We start from the raw sequence: 5,541 nt of genomic DNA on the forward strand, positions 1-5,541 counted from the left end.
AATTTCTTTTGCATATGACACCCCCATGAAATGTTGACATACCTTATTAGTGCTTATTAAACTAGCGATTCCTCAGAGAGGAGGTACAGCCTCAAAACATGGGGAAGTCAGAGGTTCCTGGCTCAAAGTAAAGGCAAAATCAGAGGTTCACAAATTATAGGTCAAGGGAAACACAAAGGAGTGTCTGTCAGGTGGCCGATGGACTGGCCTCTTTGTTTAAAATGTACAATATTTCATATTCAGTAAAAAACAGACTATGAGTGTTTCAGAAACACTGCCCAGACTTCCAAGTGGAAAACTTTTTTAAGATGTCTTGCTTTGTTTTAAGATATTCTAGAAAGGTCTTTTCCTTCACGGGAGTAATTTTCAGATTGAAATGGTTGGAGGGCTAAAAAGTTAGTTCCTGGATCACCATCGCTCTTTCCAAGGGTGGGTTTTGTCCTAAATCTTGGTGACTTCAATATCTACCTAGATGATCCTTCCCATGCCCTGGTCACAGTTCCTCGATCTGCTGCCCAGTAATCCTGCGCACACCTCTCTTCAGCCACTGATTCCCATGATTTTATCCTGGTTTGTCATTAATAACTGCACCCCACCCTGTTACGCCCACTCTGCAGCTCTACCACCTCCTATCATTCCCTGAGTCCAACAACCCTTCCACCCACCAATCCCACAAGCTATTGCTCCTTCTGGACTTTCACTGTTCCTCAGTCTCCTCATGTCATTTCCCTCCCCTCAAGTGTAGAGTCCATACTCTGTATTCAGCATGCACCCCCAGCACCCTGTGTGTCTTCCACTTGATTGTATACACTTGGCTAAGTCAAACTCTCTGCCAACTCCGTTCTTGTATCATGCTGCAAAACTTGCTTGGAGAAAACCATGTGACATATCAGTCACATGACCCTCCAAGTCATCATCTCAAGCCTCAGGAGGGTCCTTAATGTTGCCTGGAGATCATACTATGCTCCCCTCATCTGTTCTCTCTGCTGAATGGCTATTTCACACCTCTGCCTCACGTACACCCCTACCAGTGCCTTCTGATGACCTAGCTTCTTTTTTTTTTTTTTAAAGTTTATATATTTATTTTGAGAGGCGTGAAAACCAGCGGGGAGCAGGGGAGGGCACAGAGAGAAAGGCAGACAGAGGATCCAAAGAGGGCTTTGTGGTGACAGCAGAGAGCCCAATGCAGGGGTCATACTCAAGAACCATGAGATCATGACCTGAGCCCAAGTTGGAAGTTTAACCAACTGAGGCACCCAGGTGCCGCCCCCCCCCCCAGCTTCCTTTTTCACCCAGAACATAGCAGCAACTGAAAGAGAACTCCAAGCTCTCATGACCATGTCCACTACTTACCTGGCACCAGACCTGTAGATCTAGTTTCTCTCCTTGTTACTATGGAAGAACTGAGTTCTAAGCAAAGTTCAGCTTTTCTCCTTTCGTACTAGTTCCTATCCCATTTCTTCTACCCAAGGACATTCCTCCAGCAATTCTCTCTTTTTCCTACATCAGTTTTATCCCTGCTCCTAGATCCTTCTCAACAGCAACAAACTGGTATTTCTCCTAAACATATTGTTATTTCTTCTTTTTAATAATAGAATAAAATAAAACAAAACCTCTGTTGGTCTCTCTCCCCCTCTGCTCCAATTTTCTCTACCCTTTAATGCAAACTCCTTGAAAGCATTTCCAATTTCTTGCTTCCTATTCTCTCTTGAGTCCCTCTGATAAGTTTTTGAACCCACTTCCCCACCAAACCTGACCCCACATTGCTAAAGCCCGCGGCTAATCAGTCCTCATCTTACTGTTATCAGCATGTGACTTATGTGATTACTCCTCTCTCTTTGAAATACTTTCTTCACTTGGCTTCTAGAACAATGTATTCTCCTGGCTCTCCTCCTTCACTGACTTTACCAACACCTGGATTGTTGTAAGAGCCTCCGCAACAGGTGGCTTGTTTCTATTCTCACCCTCTTCAGCCACATGTAACCTTGTTAAAATCTTAAATCACGTCACTTTTCTGCAAAACCTTCCAATGTCTTGCCATCTGTACCAGCTAAGGAAATGCTAGCTCTGTAAGAGATAAATTCCAATATGTCAGTGCCATAAAATAGCCAATAGAAGTTCGTTTCTCAGAAAAAGTCCCCAAACAGCATCCCTGTTCAGTGAGCAGTTTCTTTTAAGTTTATTTATTTTGTGTGTGTGACGCGCGCGCGCACACACACACACACACACACACACACACACACGAGTGGGGGAGGGGCAGAGAATGAGGGAGAGAGAATCCCAGCAGGCTCCGCGCTGTCAGCACAGAGCCCAATGCAGGGCTTTGCACCCATGAACGGTGAGATCATGACCAGAGCTGAAACCATAAGTCAGATGCTTTGCCAACTGAGCCACCCAGGCGCCCCCAGGGAGTGTTTTTTTAACAAGAACTTGGGCTCCTTCTATCCTGTGATGGGCCATCTGCAATACACAGCTTCCAGGGTTGTCATGGAAAGAGAAAGAGCTTGGAGAATGGCATGTGGCAGGTTTGTATGGCAAGTAATAACAGTAGTAGACATCATTTCTGCTACTTTTCCTTTGGCCAGAGCTCAGTTACCTGTGCACACTGCCGTCTAGCTGTGTTCATAGAAGGAAGAAGAACGAGTTTGGTAAATAGTCTCTTCCGTGCCTTCTAAGTCATAGTAAAAGTGAAAGTCCTTACAATAGCCTAAAGGCTCTACATGGTGTTCCTCCCCTCCTCACCCCCATCACTGCTACCTCCTCTCCGACCTCATTTTTTCTACTCCTTAATTACCACAGTCCAGCCAAACTGGCTCCCTGCTGCTTCTCAAACACTCCAAGTATGCTTCAGGTCAGGGCCTTTACCCTTTTCCTTTTTCCTGGAATGTTTTTTACTGCCTTCAGATGTTCACTTACATGTCATCCTCCTTATGAGCCTTCTCTGGCCACTCTTTCTACAATTCCATCGCCACGCTGGACAGTCCCAGCACTCTCTTCTCTCCTTTCCTGCCTTTCTTTCTTTCTTGGTACCTGTCACTACCTCCTGTTCTATATATTTTGCTTTTTTACCTGGATTATTAGCTACATAGCAGAACATAAGCACCAGAAGACAGTTTGGTCCATGTTGTCTATTGCTGGATCCCAGTGCCTAGAACAGTGTCCGGCATACAGGAAACAATACACTTATTTGTGGAGTAAATGTCTAGTAGCACCTTATGGGCAGAATAGGGAAAGCCTGAAGAGCATCAGCCTTTTGAGGTTGACATCACACCTGCCACAAACATTCCTTCAGCGCTTCTCTCAGAGACAAATCCAGGCCTCATGGGCTTTGGGTGCAGGTAAGGTGACATTTCTTACGCATGTCACCCCTCAGGTTCTCTTCCTCCTCCACCTACTTTCTAACTCTGGGGCCCCCTTACCCCCTTAAAGCTTATTGTGCTTTCCTGGTTCTCACGGCTCCATCAGCTGCCTGCTGGCCAATGACCCTTCTAAGTATCTCCTCCAGCCTACTGGCTCCTTCTTTTTTGGCATCCTGCCATCATTTTAGACTTTCCATGTCTTGAACTCAACTCATTTCTCTTCCACCCATTGAGCGCATTCTCCCAGTTTCCTATGATGAAAACTTTAAATTTCTGAGTGCTTCTTCATTTCTTTCATCTAAGTCACTAAGTCCAGGACTTGTTATTTCCACTTTAAGAATTTCTCTTGTATCTAGGAGTTCTCTCCCACTTTCCTTGCTCTGCCCAGGCAAAGCCCATATCTACAGGGGATCTCAGGGTTGCAGGGCCCCATCTCTGGCAGAGTCCCATAACCTTACCCAGCTTCCCCTAGGACACTTCCAAGCCGGGTGGCTCTCCCATTGGTCTGCAGTTCCAGGAGGGGCAGGGACCATGGCCTATTCATTGTGGGTTTATCAGCACCCTGGCACAGTGCCTGACTTCAAGGAGGCATTTTTTTAAGTTTTTAAAATACTTCCTGATGCAGTCGATTCTGTCGTCAATCCCTTTTAGGAGATATCCCTTCTAGAAAGAACCATTTTCAAGCTCCTCCCTCCCACAAAGGTGCAAGCTTATAAGCCTTCAGAAGACCGACAATTCCTACTGCCTTCAGCTCTCCTCAGATTAAGACTTTGCGTTACTTTGAGAAACTTATATCTGTGCTCTTTTCATGCCCCTCTCCCACTTTTTTACCCCTCTCATCACCAACCTGGCATAAAAATTTACTCGCTCCCCTGCCCCCCACGTGCCCTTGTTCCTGTTACTGCTATTGCTGAGTATTTGCATTCAAGAATCCCTTAGTCCAGCCCGAGTCACACCTTCTTTGAAGACTTCTCTGGCTACCACCAAGGATCACTGTCACCCCTTGTATGAATTCCCAAAGCATTCATTGTCAATCTCTCACCTTGGCACATAAAAGTATATTAACTTGTTTTGTATTTAACTCTTTCATCAGCATACTGTGTGTTTCCATTGGATTTTAAATTATAGAGGCTTTATTTGCTAAGAACATAGGTTTCTGTTCCGTTTGTTTTGAAAACTAGTGGCCCTCATTTAATGCTTGTTTGAATTTCATGACAAGAAAATGAGTGAAACATTTCCTGTATTCCTCTTAAATCAGGAAAATGCTGTCGCCCGTTCCGTTCACTTAACATTATTAAGCATTTATTCTGAACTGGGCAGCAAGTCAGAGCTGTAGATAAAAAGATGAGTTAAGTCCTGTCCCTGCCCTGGAGCTTAGCTTAGAAGAGGACAATGGAGAAGCAGCTTTTTATAGCAAAATTTGGCAAAGTGTATTGAAGATACAAAGTGTTAAGAAGGCGAATAAAGGGGGGATTATTATGTCTGGTGGGGCCAGGAAAGACTTCCAAAAAGCTAACCGGTACTTCTATGGACACTCATAACGCAAAGAGTCGGGAAAACGCACTTTGTCCAGGCGAAGGAGGTCGCTTGAACGCAGCCGACCGAAGAGATGTGAAAGGGTCGGCAGTTAGGTAACACCGAGCTAATGGTGGCCAGAGCACAAGGTCTGTGAGCGGGAGTAGTGAGATAAAGCAGAAAGATAATACTGGAGTCAACGACTGTAGAGCCTCTCTGTAAGCTACCCGATCAGGGCGGTAGCATCGAAGGGAAAGAAATCAGGACTATTCAATACAGCTGAGGACTAATTCAGGCGTATTAATTCGGCCCTACATGCTGGTGGGCAAGGAGATAACTAGCACGGTAATCCAAGAAGCCCTGTGGAGGCCGAGTCATGCGCTGTGAACAGGGACGTGGCTGCCAGACAGCCGCGCCCATACGCCTCCCGGAGTCGGGAGCTGGGGCGCATCACCCCACACGGCCGGGGACCAGCGCTGGGCGGGAATCCGGTCCACGCACTCGGCGCGCTCGCGGGGACGTGGCGCTTTCCAGCCAATCCCGGCTACACGACGGTAGGGCCAATGGATGTCCGAGGAAGCTGTGCGACAGCGGCGGGTTCGTTGGTGATTGGTCAGGAGGACGCCGGCGAGGCGGATGGGGGCGGGGCGCGGAACCGCTTCCGGTT

The sequence above is a fragment of the Hyaena hyaena genome, unplaced genomic scaffold, assembly GCF_003009895.1.
Source record: "Hyaena hyaena isolate Hyena2069 unplaced genomic scaffold, ASM300989v1 scaffold_8, whole genome shotgun sequence".
Classification (NCBI taxonomy): Eukaryota; Metazoa; Chordata; class Mammalia; order Carnivora; family Hyaenidae; genus Hyaena; species Hyaena hyaena.